Genomic DNA, 17,552 nt, shown 5'->3' with positions numbered 1-17,552 from the left:
ACTCGTCGTCATTGAAGCCTGGTTCAGCGGCTACTGAGGGAGTCCTGGACTAGGGGGTGTCCGGATAGCCGAACTATCATCATCAGCCGGACTCCAAGACTATGAAGATACAAGATTGAAGACTTCGTCCCGTGTCTGGATGGGACTTTCCTTGGCATGGAAGGCAAGCTTGGCAATACGGATATGTAGATCTCCTACCATTGTAACCGACTCTGTGTAACCCTAGCCCTCTCCGGTGTCTATATAAACCGGATGGCTTTAGTCCATAGGACGAACAACAATCATACCATAGGCTAGCTTCTAGGGTTTAACCTCCTTGATCTCGTGGTAGATCTACTCTTGTAATACCCACATCATCAATATTAATCAAGCAGGACGTAGGGTTTTACCTCCATCAAGAGGGCCCGAACCTGGGTAAAACATCATGTCCCCTGTCTCCTGTTACCATCCGCCTAGACGCACAGTTCGGGACCCCCTACCCAAGATCCGCCGGTTTTGACACCGACATTGGTGCTTTCATTGAGAGTTCCTCTGTGTCGTCACTGATAGGCTCGATGGCTTCTTCGACCATCATCAACGACGCAGTCCAGGGTGAGACCTTTCTTCCCGGACAGATCTTCGTATTCGGCGCTTTGCACTGCGGGCCAATTCGCTTGGCCATCTGGAGCAGATCGAAAGCTACGCCCCTGGCCGTCAGGTCTGATTTGGAAGTTTGAACTTCATGGCTGACATCCACGGGGACTTGATCCTCGATGGATTCGAGCCACAGCCGAGCATGCCGCACTGTCACGACGAGCATGATTTAGCTCTACAGCCGGACAGTACCCTGGAGGCCGCACTCGAACCCGCTCCGATCTTCAATTCGGAGCCGGCTACGCAGATCGAGGATGGATGGCTAGACACCGCCTCGGGAGCTGCAACCTCTACGGCGATAGAGCCGAACAATGACCTTGTCCCTCATGAAGCTCGCGACTCCGAGGTGCCGTACTCCTTGCCGGACTCTGAACCTTCCGCGCCCCCTCCGATCGAATCCGATTGGGCGCCGATCATGGAGTTCACCGCAGCGGACATCTTTCAACACTCACCTTTTGGCGACATCTTGAGTTCGCTAAAGTATCTCTCGTTATTAGGAGAGCCCTGGCCGGACTGCGGTCAGGATGGTTGGGATGCAGACGACGAAGAAATTCAAAGCCCACCCACCACCCACTTGGTAGCCGCTGTCGACGATCTAACTGACATGCTAGACTACGACTCCGAAGACATCGACGGTATGGACGAAGATGCCGGAGACGACCAAGAACCAGCGCCTACTGGGCACTGGAAAGCCACCTCATCATATGACATATACATGGTGGATATCCCAAAGGATGGGAATGGCGAAGAAACAGCGGAGGATGACCCCTCCAAGAAGCAGCACAAGCGCCGGCGTCAGCGGCGCCGCTCTAAATCCCGTCACAGCAAGAATGAAGACTCCGGCACCGGAGATAATAATACACCGGACAGTGCCGAAGATAACCCACTCCAGCAAGATGCAGCGCAGGAGGACGGAGACGCCAGCCCTCATGAGAGAGCGGCAGAAGAAGAGGTAGAGGATTATATGCCTCCCTCCAGAGACGAGGCAAGCCTCGACGATGATGAATTCGTCGTGCCTGAGGATCTCGTCGAACAAGAGCGTTTTAAACGCAGGCTTATGGCCACGGCGAACAGCCTCAAGAAAAAGCAGCAACAACTTAGAGCTGATCAAGATCTGCTAGCGGACAGATGGACTGAAGTCCTCGCGGCCGAAGAGCATGAGCTCGAATGCCCCTCCAAAAGCTACCCTAAACGCAAGTTGCTCCCCCGATTTGAGGAGGAAGCGTATGAACCCGCATCACCAGGAGACAATATGGCTGACCTACCACCCCGTGGTCGCGACAGAGAGGCCTCTAGGGGAACGCTCCTGGACTTGCGAGATATATTGGAGGATAAGGCAAGACAATCAAGATCGATCTATGGATCGCATGGGCGCCCCACGGTACGTGACGACAGCCGTCGCGCCGGACACAGTAAGTCCGGCCGGGTCGAACAAAACAGACAAAGTTCTTCTGAGCTCCGTCGTGATATCGCCCAGTACAGAGGCGCCGCACACCCACTATGCTTCACAGATGAAGTAATGGATCATCAAATCCCCGAAGGGTTTAAACCCGTGAATATCGAATCTTACGATGGCACAACAGACCCCGCGGTTTGGATCGAAGACTATCTTCTTCACATCCACATGGCCCGCGGTGACGATCTTCACGCCATCAAATATCTCCCCCTCAAGCTTAAAGGACCAGCCCGGCATTGGCTTAACAGCTTGCCAACAGAGTCAATTGGGAGTTGGGAAGACTTGGAAGCCGCATTCCTCAATAACTTCCAAGGCACGTATGTGCGACCACCAGACGCTGATGACCTAAGCCACATAATTCAGCAGCCAGACGAATCGGCCATACAATTCTGGACACGGTTCTTAACCAAGAAAAACCAAATCATTGACTGTCCGGATGCGGAGGCCCTCGCAGCCTTCAAGCATAACATCCGCGACGAGTGGCTTGCCCGGCACCTGGGACAGGAAAAGCCAAAATCCATGGCAGCCCTCACATCACTCATGACCCGCTTCTGCGCGGGTGAGGATAGCTGGCTAGCACGCAACAACAACCTCAGCAAACATTTTGGCAGTCCGGACTTCAAGGACCGAAATGGCAGGTCGCGTCGTAACAAAAACAAGCGCCGCATCAACGGCGACAATAGTGAGGATACGGCAGTCAATTCCGAATTCAGAGGCTCTAAACCCAGTCAGCGGAAAAAGCCATTCAAAAGAACTGCTCCGGGTCCGTCCAATTTGGACCGAATACTCGACCGCTTGTGCCAAATACACGGCACCCCCGAAAAGCCAGGTAACCACACCAATAAGGACTGTTGGGTATTCAAGCAGGAGGGCAAGTTAATTGCCAAAAATAATGACAAGGGGCTGCATAGCGACGACGAGGAAGAGACCCGACCGCCGAACAATAGAGGACAGAAGGGTTTCCCCCCACAGGTGCGGACGGTGAACATGATATACGCAACGCACACACCTAAAAGGGAGCGGAAGCGCGCACTCAGGGACGTATACGCGATGGAGCCAGTCGCCCCAAAGTTCAATCCATGTGCCTCCTGCCCGGTCACTTTTGACCGAAGGGACCACCCCACCAGCATCCGCCACGGTGGATTCGCCGCATTGGTCTTAGACCCAATCATTGATGGATTTCACCTCACCAGAGTCCTGATGGACGGTGGCAGCAGCCTGAACCTGCTCTATCAGGATACTGTGCGCAAAATGGGCATAGACCCCTCAAGGATTAAACCTACCAAGACGACCTTTAAAGGCGTCATACCAGGTGTAGAAGCCAATTGTACAGGCTCAATTACACTGGAAGTGGTCTTCGGATCCCCGGATAACTTCCGAAGCGAAGAGTTAATCTTCGACATAGTCCCGTTCCGCAGCGGCTATCATGCCTTGCTCGGATGTATCGCGTTTGCAAAGTTCAATGCGGTGCCGCACTATGCATACCTCAAGCTCAAAATGCCAGGCCCTCAAGGAGTCATCACGGTCAATGGAAACACTGAATGTTCTCTCCGAACGGAGGAACACATAGCGGCTCTCGCGGCAGAAGTACCATGCAGCCTCTTAAGGCAATTCTCGAGTCCGGCCATTAAGCGGCCAGCCATAGCTAAGTGCGCCCGGAGTAACCCACAACAAGACCACCTGGCACGTTCCGAGCACGCGTAGCAGTGCGGCCCCAACCCCAGCCCCTGCAAAACGTCAAAGAAGGTCCTTCACGTACACCATTACGCTTTGAAGATACCATGGGCATGGGGAGAGGGGCACGACAACGATAAGCCCAGATTGCGGCTCAACCACACCAGGGGCTCTCAAGTGTGTCGTTCTTTTTTCTTTTTACCTTTTATTTTTTTTACCCACAGGACTCCGTTCATCAGAGGCCCTGTCCGGCAGCAGACCTACCGAACTCACGATGCAACAGCCAGGGAAGGATAAAGGCTACAACGAATATATAGGTGGTCTCCATTACGAGCATTTTTATACACCAATACGCAGCCTACCCCTGGAGGGGGACATGTTTAACAGTCCCATCCCTTGCTTATCGCACTATTTGTATCGTTCTGCATTCATAGCAGCACTTATTGAATAAAACAATGCAGCACCTTTTCGCTTATAATTGCATTTCTTTTTCATACATATGTTCATTTATGACATATTGCATCCGTACACTTTGGTAAGGTTAAAACACACCAGGGGCTTATGTTTCCCACATCATGGTGTGATAAGTCCGAACACTTTCACAAGTGCGGCACCTTGAACTTATAGCATTATATGCATCGGCTCCGAATCATGTCTTGGGTCAATAGTTGGGTTTGCCCGGCTCCCATGTTTTGGTACCTTACGTTCCGTTATATTGGCTAAGGTAGCACTGGGAGAACCACTGTGATTGCGCCCCAGTTGAGCTGGGTTAACGCCTCAGTGGAGAAAGCTAAAACTGACCGTCATGATGAGGCGAGCGCCAGTCGCTGTTCGAGAGGTTTTTGCGAGTCCTTAAAGACTTATGTCGCTTAGAGCGAGGAGCCGGATCTTGTCCGGCCTAGGCGTGGATAGCGCCCCAAATTCGGCCATCCGAAGACTAGGGGCTTCACCGAAATTTAAAATTATAGAATTCTATGGCTAAGTGAGAGTGTTCAAGCATTATAAGTCCGGTTGCCTTGTTCGCTGTGTTGAGCGCCTCCCTAGATGGACCCAAAAATGGGAACAAGAGTGCTCAAGTTTATCCCGATCACCCCAGCACTCGTGGCATGGGGGCCGAAGCCGCTGACTTGCCATCTCTCAGATTTGATAAACAGCCGCACAGAAGGTAATATTTTAAATTAACAAGCGTTGCGTAGCACATATGAACTAAGTTTTCAGCGCACAGGATAACAAAATGCGGGTCTACTAAAAAATTACATCTTTGGAGCACTCCCCCGCAATAGTGCGGGCGCCCTTCAGCACACTCTTATAATACATCTCGGGCATGCGATGCTCCTTGCCCTCTGGTGGTGGGTCCGTCACAAGCTTCTGGGCATCCATCTTGCCCCAGTGCACCTTTGCGAGGGCAAGGGCCCGACGGGCACCCTCGATACAGGCGGAGTGCTTGATGACTTCCACCCACGGGCACGCATCCACCAGCCGCCGCACCAGGCCGAAGTAGCTCCCAGGCATGGCCTCCTTAGGCCACAGCCGAAACTATGAGGCCCTTCATGGCCTGTTCGGCCGCCTTGTGGAGCTCGACCAGCTGCTTTAGCTGGTCGCTAAGGGGCACCGGATGTCCAGCCTCAGCATACTGAGACCAGAAGACCTTCTCCATCGAGCTCCCCTCCTCGGCCCGGTAGAATGTGGCAGCATCGGACACGCTGCGAGGAAGATCTGCGAACGCTCCTGGAGAGCTCCGAATTCGGGTAAGCAACAGGTAATTAACACTCACATGCTTACTTTGCATGAAAAATGCCTTACCTGCTGCAATTTTCTTCACTGCCTCAATCTCCTGGAGGGCCTTGTAGGCGTCGGCCTTAGCTGCTTTGGCACTCTCAAGAGCCGTTGCAAGCTCAGACTCTCGAGTCTTCGAGTCACGCTCCAGGCTCTCATGTTTTTCACGAGATCCTGGAGCTCTTGCTGTACCTCCGCCACCCGCGCCTCCTGTTTCTCTCGCTCGGTGCGCTCCGCGGCCGCATTGCGTTCGGCTGCGGCCACCGCCTCTTTCAAGGTCGCCACCTCGTTAGTGGCCCCTGTAATACCCATGTTATCCTTGTCATTCTTTTTGCAACCAAAATCCTTTTCTGTAAGGTACAATTTTAGTAAGGTGTTACTCACCTTCCTTGTCCTCGAGCTGCTTCTTGGCACGGCCGAGCTCGTTCTCGGACCGCTCAATGCTTTCCTTCAACGAATTGACCTCTGCAGATAGTGCGGCAGAGGTCAGCAGCGCAGCCTGCAATCCCATATTGACATATTTATTATGACTCCTGAGTATATCTTTTTAGATCCTCAGTCCGGCTTTTCTTTCCGAACACCGAACCGAGCATCAGGGGCTACTGTCTATGCGGTACCATTTTATACATATTGAAATTCTTACCTCAAAGCATGTTAGAAGGCTGCTGCAGGCTTCGGTCAGCACGCTCTTGGCGAGCTGCACCTTCTGAATCACCGCACTCATAACAGTGCGGTGTTCCTCTTCGATGGAGGCGCCGTTGAGCACCTCCAGCAAATTATCCGGCGCCTCCGGTTGGACGGAGGTTGCCGGCGTCACAGTCTTGCCCTTCTTACGAAGGGGTCGCCCGCCGGACTCCGGAGCCACTGTGGGTTCTGGGGCCGAGTCCGGTGCAAAGTCCGGGAGGTTGTCCTGCGACACCTCTGTGGCCCTCTCCTCATGGTAGGTCCCTTCCTGGGATCCCACCTCGGCATCGTCCGTGTCACGGGGGGTGGAGGCAGTCGGAAGAGAATCCATATCCGACGCACCTAAGGACCCGCTCGATGAAGTGGGAAGATCATCCTTAGGCGGACTGCAGGGTTGTATGTGGCAGTAGAAAGACATTATGTGTCGAGAAATAAAAACCTTGAAGTTATTCGGGAGTCCGGATACTTACAATCTCGCCAGGGGCTTGGCCCTTGGAGGCCAGTCCTCGTCGTCATCACTGGCGTTGGCGGAGCAGTCCAGGGGGAGAGTTTTTCCCTTCTTGGACCCTTCGGCCTCCCTTGTTGGGGAGGCCTTCCTTTTCTTCCCTCCCCCCGCTGGGGGAGAGGCTTTCTTCTTCTCCTCCTCGCCTTGATGGGAGGAGTCGGCCTAGGATTCATCATCCGATAGCACCTGAAAACGGGAACTCTTCCGAGTCCCCGTGGCCTTCTTCTTGGCCTTCTTCTCCGGCACCACGTGGGGTGCCGGAGCCAGCAGCCCCGTTAGGCGGGCGTTCGCTGGGTCCTCTCACAATGGGGCCGGACAGATTGTCCGTTCGGCCTTTGCCAGCCAGTCCTGTCAAAGGTAAAGGGAGTTTAGATCCCGCATAGAGTCAAAGTATGGAAAACAAGTGGCAAAATCACTTACCTTGTCAGCTGGATGCTGCGAGCGGAATCCGCGATCCTCGGTAGCGGATGCGGGAGCCTCGGCGCCCTTGAACAGCACCTTCCAGACATCTTCATACGTAGTGTCGAAGAGCCTGCTCAGGGTCTGGTGTTGCACCGGATTGAACTCCCACATGTTGAAGCCCCGTCGTTGGCATGGGAGAATCCGGCGGATGAGCATGACCTGGACTACGTTGACAAGCTTGAGCTTCTTGTCCACCAGCTTCTAGATACAGGCTTGGAGTCCGGTCAGCTCCTCCGAATCCCCCCAGATCCGGCCACTCTCTTTCCAGGAGGTGAGCCGTGTAGGGATGCCGGATCTAAATTCGGGGGCCGCTGCCCAATCAGGGTCACGCAGCTCGGTGATGTAGAACCACCCCGATTGCCATCCCTTAATGGTTTCCACGGAAGTGCCCTCCAGCCACGTAATGTGGGACATCCTGCCCACCATGGCGCCTCCGCACTCCGCTTGGCTGCCCTTCACAACCTTCGGCTTGACACTGACGGTCTTGAGCCACAAGCCAAAGTGGTGCTGGATGCATAGGAAGGCCTCGCACACGACGATAAACTCCGAGATGTTGAGGATGAAATTCGGGGCCAGATCATGGAAATCTAGGCCGTAGTACAACATGAGCCCCTGGACAAAGGGATGAAGTGGGAAGCCCAGTCCGCGAAGGAAATGGGGAAGAAATACTACCCTCTCATGGGGCCTGGGGGTGGGGATGAGCTCTCCCTCGTCGAGGAGCTAGTGCGCGATGTCACTGGACAAATATCCGGCGTCGCGCAGCTTCTGGATCTGCCCCTCCGTGACGGAGGAGGCCATCCACTTGCCTCCCGCTCCGGACATAGTTGGAGAAGGTTGAGGTGAGAAGTGCGGACTTGGGCGCTGGAGCTCGAGTACGCGGAGATGGATAAGCCAAGGAGGAACAAGGCGCAGGTAAAAGGGTTGGATCTTTATCCCCTTATATGGGCGGACGAAAACATGCGTCCCCATCGGCCTGGTAAAACTCGCTTATCTCCCAAGCGTCACAATCAATGGCGCGGTTGGGTTACCCACGTCCGTATTGATGGGAATCCCGGAATAAGGGGAACACGATCTCTGCTTCGACAAGACGTGCCAAGGAAACCTCCTCGCTAAACACGCTGAGATGGAACAATAAAAACAATTTGAAGGCTTGGTAGTGGTGTGACGTTACGCCACAAAATACGTCAGCAGATTGAACTTGTGTAATATTATTCTCTCTACGGTGGTATGTGGAATTTATTTTGCAGAGCCGGACACTATCCTGGTGTTCACAATCTTCTATAAATTATTCAGAGGAAGAACCCGCCTTGCAATGCCGAAGACAACATGTGCGCCGGACTCATCGTCATTGAAGCCTGGTTCAGGGGCTACTGAGGGAGTTCTGGACTAGGGGTGTCCGGATAGCAGAACTATCATCATCGGTCGGACTCCAAGACTATGAAGATACAAGATTGAAGACTTCGTCCCGTGTCCGGATAGGACTTTCCTTGGCGTGGAAGGCAAGCTTGGCGATACGGATATGTAGGTTTCCTACCATTGTAACCGACTCTGTGTAACCCTAGCCCTCTCCGGTGTCTATATAAATCGGATGGCTTTAGTCCATAGGACGAACAACAATCATACCATAGGCTAGCTTCTAGGGTTTAGCCTCCTTGATCTCGTGGTAGATTTACTCTTGTAACACACAACATCAATATTAATCAAGCATGACGTAGGGTTTTACCTCCATCAAGAGGGCCCGAACCTGGGTAAATCATCGTGTCCCTTGTCTCCTGTTACCATCCGCCTAGACGCACAGTTCGGGACCCCCTACCCGAGATCCGCCGGTTTTGACACCAACAGTAGCACTTTGAGACGAATACTCGAAAGTATCCAACTTGGGGTTTGTTACCGGTGAGGAGCTCGTATGCCGTCTTGCCAAGTAGCTTGTGAAGATACAAGGGATTTGTTGCATGACAAGCTGTCTCAACCACTTCTGCCCAAAAGTGCTTCGGCGTCTTGTACTCATCAAGCATCGTTCTCGCCATTTTGATGAGCGTCCGGTTCTTCCTCTCAACAACTCCATTTTGTTGAGGTGTGTACGTAGCCGAGAACTCGTGTGAAATCCCTTCTTCCTCAAAAAAGGTGTCCACATTTGCGTTCTTGAACTCCGTTCCATTGTCGCTGCGAACCTTCTTGATCTTCACTTCAAACTGATTTTGAGCCTTCCTAGCAAAGTTTTTGAAGATCTTTTGAACCTGCGATTTATCATCAAGAAAGAACACCCACGTAAATCTGGAAAAATCATCAACTATAACTAGACCAAAAGAATTTCCACCGAGACTCTTGTAAGAGTTGGGACCAAAGAGATCCATGTGAAGTAGCTCGAGTGGCCTCTTCGTGGTCATGATGTTCTTCATGGGATGCCTTCCTCCAACCTGTTTACCTGCTTGACAAGCACTGCAAAGTCTATCCTTATCAAATATAACATCATTAACTCCAAGGATATGATTTCCCTTTATAAGCTTGTCATGGTTTCTCATGCCAACGTGACCTAGTCGTCTATGCCATAACCGGCCTTTTGAGGATTTAGCAATGAAGCAAGTTTTAGGTTGAGCCTTTTTAGTGAAATCAACAATTTATAGATCACCTCTACATATACCGGTAAAGACCATTTTATGATTGTCTTGATGAAACACTTGGCAATCAACTTCAGTAAATAGGACATTGAAACCAAAGTCAGCAAGTCTAGATACTGAAAGTAAGTTGTAACCAAGAGATTCAACAAGCATAACATTTTGTATGGAGCTATCATGTGATATGGCCACCTTACCGAGGCCAACCACCTTACCCTTTGAGTTATCACCGAAAGTGACATACTTTCGAGGACTATCATCATCAGCAAGCACACGAAACATGTCTTTATCTCCAGTCATGTGATCGGTACATCCACTATCAAGAACCCATTCCTTTCCTCCTGACATGTATCCCCGAAGATTTGCCATAAGACCAAAATGTCTCATTGCATCATCAAGATCGAAGTCACTATCATCATCCTCATCATAGTATCCATGTTCAACATCGTCATGTGGTGGATCAAATCCTAGAGAGGGTGATTCGTTAGAGTGATTTTGACAATGATCTTGTCTATGAATTTTTATAGCTTCGGAAATAATATCACTAATAATACCAACATTTCCTTTGGCACGCATAAGGTTCGTAAGCTCAAATAGACGATCACCAAACATAGGATCACTAGAATTCATTTTACTCAAAGCAATAGACTTATGGAGAATTTCATCAAGATTTTTCAAAGAATAATCAGGAAATCGTTCCTCAAGAAATTTCCATATAGTGTAGGCACACTCAAGAGTAGGCAGTTTTATAATCAAGTTTCTAGGCAAGCCTCTAGTGATAAGATTAACAGTTCTAACATTCCTAATCATGTCAATAGACTCATCAAGGATAGGATGCATAGGATCAACACAAGGTGCACAAGGACTAGCAATGTACTTGTTCAAATGATATTGATTGAAAATTACAAGCATCTCATTTTTCCACTCATGAAAATACTCTCCATCAAGAATAGGCACTCTATGTCTAAGACTCCCCAAAGTAGACTCATCCATCTTCCTCCAATGGTGATTAAACCAAAGCAATGGAGACCAATGCTCTGATAACACTTGTAGGACCTTGAGAAGAGGTGTCTAGAGGGGGGGTGATTAGACACTAAGAGCCAAAGTTGCAGTTTTTGACTTTTCTTTAAAGTTCGAGTGGAGTTTAGGCACAAGTTTAACATTCACAATATATAGCAAGCAAGCATGCAAAGAGTATATGAGCAGCGGAAAATAAAGCATGCAACTTGCAAGAATGTAAAGGGAAGGGTTTGGAGGATTCAAACGCAATTGGAGACACGGATGTTTTTGGCGTGGTTCCGATAGGTGGTGCTATCGTACATCCACGTTGATGGAGACTTCAACCCACGAAGGGTAACGGCTGCGCGAGTCCACGGAGGGCTCCACCCACGAAGGGTCCACGAAGAAGCAACCTTGTCTATCCCACCATGGCCGTCACCCACGAAGGACTTGCCTCACTAGCGGTAGATCTTCACGAAGTAGGCGATCTCCTTGCCCTTACAAACTCCTTGGTTCAACTCCACAATCTTTGTCGGAGGCTCCCAAGTGACACCTAGCCAATCTAGGAGACACCACTCTCCAAGAAGTAACAAATGGTGTGTTGATGATGAACTCCTTGCTCTTGTGCTTCAAATGAAAGTCTCCCCAACACTCAACTCTCTCTCATAGGATTTGGATCTGGTGGAAAGAGGGTTTGAGTGGAAAGCAACTTGGGGAAGGCTAGAGATCAAGATTCATATGGTAGGAATGGAATATCTTGGCCTCAATACATGAGTAGGTAGTTCTCTCTCAGAAATAGGATGCTGGAAGTGTAGGTTCAGTCTGATGGCTCTCTCCACGAATGAAGAGGAGGTGGAGGGGTATATATAGCCTCCACACAAAATCTAACCGTTATACACAATCTACCAAACTCGGTGGGACCGAATCGTTAAACTCGGTCAGACCGATTTAGCAAATAATGTGACCATTAGGGTTTTCGGTGGGACCGAAATGCAACTCGGTAGGACCGATTCAGTTAGGGTTAGGGCATAACGTAATCTCGGTAAGACCGATTACACAAACTCGGTAGGACCGATTTTGGTAATTAGCTAACCAGAGAGTTGGTCAGGCAAACTCGGTTGGACCGATTATCAAACTCGGTGGGACCGATTTTGATAATAAGTTAACCAGAGAGTTTGCATTGTAATCTCTGTAGTACCAATTGCTCAAACTCGGTGAGACCGATTTTTATAATGGAAATACATAGAGAGATTACAATCCCATCTCGGTGAGACCGATTTGCCTAGGGTTTGTGGCAGTGGCTAAGACATCAAAACTCAGTGGCGCCGGATAGAAAGAATCAGTGGGGCCGAGTTTGACTTTAGGTTTAGGACATATGTGGATGTGAGAAAGTGGTTGAGGGTTTTTGGAGCATATCACTAAGCACATGAAGCAAGAGGCTCATTAAGCAACACCTCATCCCTCCTTGATAGTATTGGCTTTTCCTATAGACTCAATGTGATCTTGGATCACTGAAATGTAAAATGAAGAGTCTTGAGCTTGAAGCTTGAGCCAATCCTTTGTCCTTAGCATCTTGAAGGAGTTCCCACATCCTTTAGTCCATGCCACTACAATGTTGAACTTATCTGAAATATACTAGATAAAAGTGTTAGTCCAACAAGAGATATGTTGACATTAATTACCAAAACCACCCAGGGAGCACTTGTGCTTTCAAGAAGTGTACTGTAGTACTCCTCCAGTACAGTAGTACTCCATCATTGTTCGACTTCCCAAAGAGGCGAAGAGCCAAGCGCAGCCCAGACGCTCGTGTGGCCGTTTCATGTGTAGAGTAGGCTAGCATAGCGTATACCATGCGTGTAAGTTTAAAATTGTTGGGGTTGGCTCCATGCTATGTGGCCGTCTCGAAGTTTAAAAGAATTAAAATAGTCTTCTGGCCCTACCTGTCATCCTGGTGATTGTAGTTTGCATGCTCATCTGGTCAAGACAGGAATATATATTTTAATTTGTGGTGGGTAAATGTTGGAGGTTGTAGCAAATATATTGTACACCGCGGGTGTTTCAGCCAAGTTTAGAGGAAAGCATGTGGGGCCAGTGCTATGATGTGTCGCCTCAACTCGTACAACGAGGAGAAGCTTGATTTTACTACTACACGCCTTCTCCCTCGCCCATGCGCCCGGTTGCTCGCAAACGAGGACAGGCTTTTGCTTATAGTACTACAACAAGCTATCCCTCCCGCTCGCGGTGGACGGACATGCAGCAGCAGGTTTGACACTGTAGAAGCAGTAGTAGTAACATCATTGTTCGTCTTCTCGAAGAGACGAAGAGCCAATCGCAACCCAAATGTGGCAGTTGCGAACATTGGAGCACGCATATAGCCAGTCTCTTGCATGAGACAAATTTGCTATGTGAGCACACTATTGTACTAGTACGTACTACTACTTGCTAGTACAGCCCTATAAACCAGAAAGGAGTATTAGCCTTTCTAGAGATTTCAACAAGTGACTAGACTACACCGAGACGTACATATGGAGCAAAATGAGTGAATCTGCACCATAAATAAATACGTAGTTCTCTCGTTTTCCTCTCCGAGGTGCACAATATTGAGTATACTGACTAGTCTCTTTTTGACACGCATTTATGTTTTTTTTGACACAGTACAGACGCAAGCGCTCATATACACACGCATACACTGAGTCGGCACTATCATCTTGAAATTTACAAAGTCACCAATGGCACCTCGTCGTCGACGGGAACAGGTACCACGGGAACATCTCCTGACACGTGATAGACATGAGTGGCAGTCGCCTCCATAGGTGCTTGAAATGCCAAGGAGGGAGAGGGTAGCGGTTCCCGAGACGTTCAACGGTCAATGATGCAGCCTCAATTACATGTAGAGGGAATTAATTGGAGAAGCAATAGAGCCAGCATGATGTGAATGCAATAGAGTTTGGACTCTCATATAAAGGCGCGCCACCACTCCAATCCATCTACTCCTAAGTCTCTATGCAACACTGCTCACTCCAATCCAAGACTAAGTGACCAAAAGCCACAAGCACCTATGAAGGCGATGGACGCGAGAAGCAGTCGGTTGTGCCAAATCATCCAAGGCGCCGGCCTGCGGCCCCGCACCGCGCAGCATTTCTAGACGGTGCTGGCGATCGCCGGCATTGTAGCCCTCGCCGACGCCGGCTTTGCCTCTCGCATGGATGACATGATGGTCAACTCCATCCGCAAGTTCACCGCTGTCAAGAAGTGCGTAGACGACCTTGCCGTACTGCTCCAGCCCGCGCGGCCAGGCTCCTTATTGCCTGCCACCCTCATCAGCCTCCATGGTGACGAACTCGTTCAAGCCCTAGTGGCCCTGCAGGTGCCGGAGGTCGCGACGAAGAATGTGCACCTCGAGGCCGCGCTCGCTGCGCAGCGCCTTGCCATGCAAGAAACCGTCGACCTACACATCCACGTCTACGAGGAAATCATCCACATAGGCTACTACAAGGCAAGCGAGGACAGAAAGACGTTGGCCTTCTTCCAGCGGCTGGAATCTTTGGATGCCATTGTTCAGAAGCACGTCGACCTGGCCACGAAAGCCGCTGCTACTTAGGTGTCGTTCGGTGGGCTGGCGCCCAGAGTCGAGGAGGTGGACGTCGTCGATGGATGCATCTCTTCTTCTTGCCTCCTGTAACCAACACTACATCGCCTCGTGGCCTTAATGTTTTATTAGTATAGTACTACCTCCGTTCCCAAATATAAATCTTTCTAAAGATTCTAGCACGTGACTGCTACATACGGAGCAAAATGAGTGAATCTACACTCTAAACTATGTCTACATACATCTATATGTTGTATTCCATTTGAAATAGTATCTAAAAAGGCTTATATTTTGGAACATAGGGGGTATATGAAATTTTTATTCCAGTCGTAACATTTTCACCGTGAGGTGGGGCCGCAATTGAGCAAACCCACCCCACCCACCAGGCGTCGGCCGAGTTTACAATTAGAAGAGAGAAACGACGGAGGAGAGCTAGCTGTAGCACGGACGCTATTGTCAAATGGGATTCCTGTTGATAGAATAGGAGTACTGAGCACTCGTGCCTCTTTTTTAGGGAAAAATAGTCGTATGTCTAGTACCACTAGTTGGGTGCGTGCGACCTATAGCTGTCATCACTTAGGTCTCCTTTTCAAACCGCAGCTACGCTTCACAGTACATATATTTTCATGAATTTATCCTCCTATATGTACTCCCAGGCTATTTCCACGTGCTCCCATTCGCCGACATGTGGGACATAGAGCATCTGGGTCGTAGTGCATGCACGACTTGGAGCATATGCTGGGGTACTTTACATTTCAAACCTCATGAATTACATGCACCCCCCCCGTAGAGGAATAAATAAATAAATGAATTACTACATGAAACCGGATTGTTTTCATAGAAACTGGAGCACGTTCATTAAATTTTGGACATAACACGTTTATAAAAAATGACTGGACCTAAACCAGTCTAAGGGACTCTTTGATTTTTCCTGCAAAAAAAGGGCCTCTTTGATTCGCGGGATACTGAAAACACAGGAATGGGGAAAGTATGATGGTGATGAACCGAGACGAGGAGAACTCTAACTCATTTAGAGGTTAGAGTTAGATTCTAACCCCGAACTAACTCCAAACCAAAGAGGTGTATGGATGGCAGTGTTAGATTGACAATAAATGATCTTTCTCAACCATTTGACTACTTTGGACCCTATTTCCTGCCGGATTTGGTGTGGCCGGCTCTTGTGTGGCCTCCTCCCGCTCACAACTGACATAAACGAACCATCTTTACAAATCAAGCATGCAAAACATGATAATTTTTACTTTGCCCATACAAATGAGATATCCCACTTAAACATCCAAGTCGCCAGTCAAGCTTCACAAAAAAACACTCCATGAAACAAAGCATGAGCTAACTCATCACGGAAGTCATTCACAATAGGGAGGGAGCCCGGAGCCCCTCCGCACCAAGGGAGGAGCTCGTCATTGTTGCTCTGGAGGAAGGCTCTGCAGAGCCCAAGCCCCGGGAACCCCTTTGACGCTGGCCCTTGCGAGTTGAGGTCGACACCGGCATGGGTATAGCAGGGCCGCTTGCCGCCAACTGGGAACTTAATCTTTGGGCCTCTAGAAATAATGCAAGCTTGAAACTAAAATACCTAGAAAGGTGAACTGAATCTTTGGGCTCTAGAAATAGCGCAAGCCTGAAACTGAAATACCTAGAAAGGTGAACTGAATCTTTGGGCCTCTAGAAATAATGCAAGCCTAAAACTGAAATACCTAGAAAGGTGAACTGAATCTTTGGGCCTCTAGAAAGATTTATTACCTCCTCAAGCAGCATCAAACAATTCCATGCGTGCACCACAAATCTATACCAAGTTTAATCAGGATCTACTTTTCCAAATCAGAATTAGCGCTAGAGCGAGCAATAACAATTATATGGCTGTGAGACAAAGAAGGAACGAACAAACTCACCCCTCTTGCGACCTCCCTGGTAGATGCTCCGCCGCCGCGCACGACAGAGGGAGAAAAACGACCGGTGAAGGGGGAGCGGGGCGACCTTCGAAGGCCGTAGGGAGAGGGCGGCGGAGGCCGGAAGGAGAGGGCAGTCAGAGGAGAGAGAGGGCGAGCGGCGCTTGGGCGGGCGGCCCTATGGGGAACAGAGAGTAGTCGTGCGAGAGGGGGGAGGGGGACCGATCTGGTGGGGGCAGGGGAGATTTATTTAGTTCTCTTTTAGTGGCCTCGAGGATAACTAACCCAATTAGAACCTCTCCACCGGGCTTGTTTTTTTAGCTGGCTTAGAGCAAACTAGCTCAAACTAACCCCTCATGTTTCGATAATTTGAGGCTATTTCAACCCAAACTAGCTCTAACTCAGGGATCGAAACAAAGAGGAGTAGTACTGTACATGCAACAGTGTGGACCGTAGCACATTGTTTTTATGGCCATATCACCACATTGTTTTCTATTGCTGGTTCACTGGGCTGCCGTGGTTCACACTCCTCTGACCTAAGTAGTAGTAGTAGTATATACCGCATCATTCTTTGCTCCTTCTGACTACTACGTACTTTGCCAACATGTGGGAGAGCCAACATCCGGGTCGACGTGTCATGCGCTAGATTAGAGTGCAGAATGGAAGGGGGGCATCACCCCGGTCGTAGCGCCAGTAATTCTTGACTATAGTGAGTAGTCATATCACAAGTGTTTCCAGTAGTAACGCGCTGCCAAATCACACAACACGACCTTTCCAGCAGTAAGTTTGAGAATCCGCCACTGGCTCACCCTCCTCGCATCTCTTTCAAACCGCCTATCCGAAAACTGCCGCGTGTACTGCCCGGGAAAAGCCCCGCCCTCATCTTTTAACTACGTGAAAATAGTTCGAGCTTGCTCATTCTATATAAATACTTACTGTATGTTTATTCACCCGTGGGGTTGTTCAATGAATGGAGGGCCAGGGAGCACAAGTGAACAATACTAGTACTACTAGTACAGTAGTAAGTAGGAGTCGTATAGTAGTCACCTTAAATAGAGAGTTTCTTTTCTTTAATGCCATGTACACAAATTGAAACGCTAGTTGTGGAGAGAAAAAGATAATCACTCCGCTATATATGTACGCAGGGGCCTGAGCGCTTGCTTTCCTAGGGTTGCTCTCTTCATTCTCTCATCCTCTCTAGATCTAAACAAGACAGTGGTAGCTACATTTTCTCTCTACTCACCGCTGGTCACAG

This window comes from Triticum dicoccoides, chromosome 3B (genome assembly GCF_002162155.2).
Source record: "Triticum dicoccoides isolate Atlit2015 ecotype Zavitan chromosome 3B, WEW_v2.0, whole genome shotgun sequence".
Taxonomy (NCBI): Eukaryota; Viridiplantae; Streptophyta; class Magnoliopsida; order Poales; family Poaceae; genus Triticum; species Triticum dicoccoides.
The sequence above is the reverse complement of the archived record's forward strand: the minus strand, read 5'-3'. Positions refer to the sequence as shown.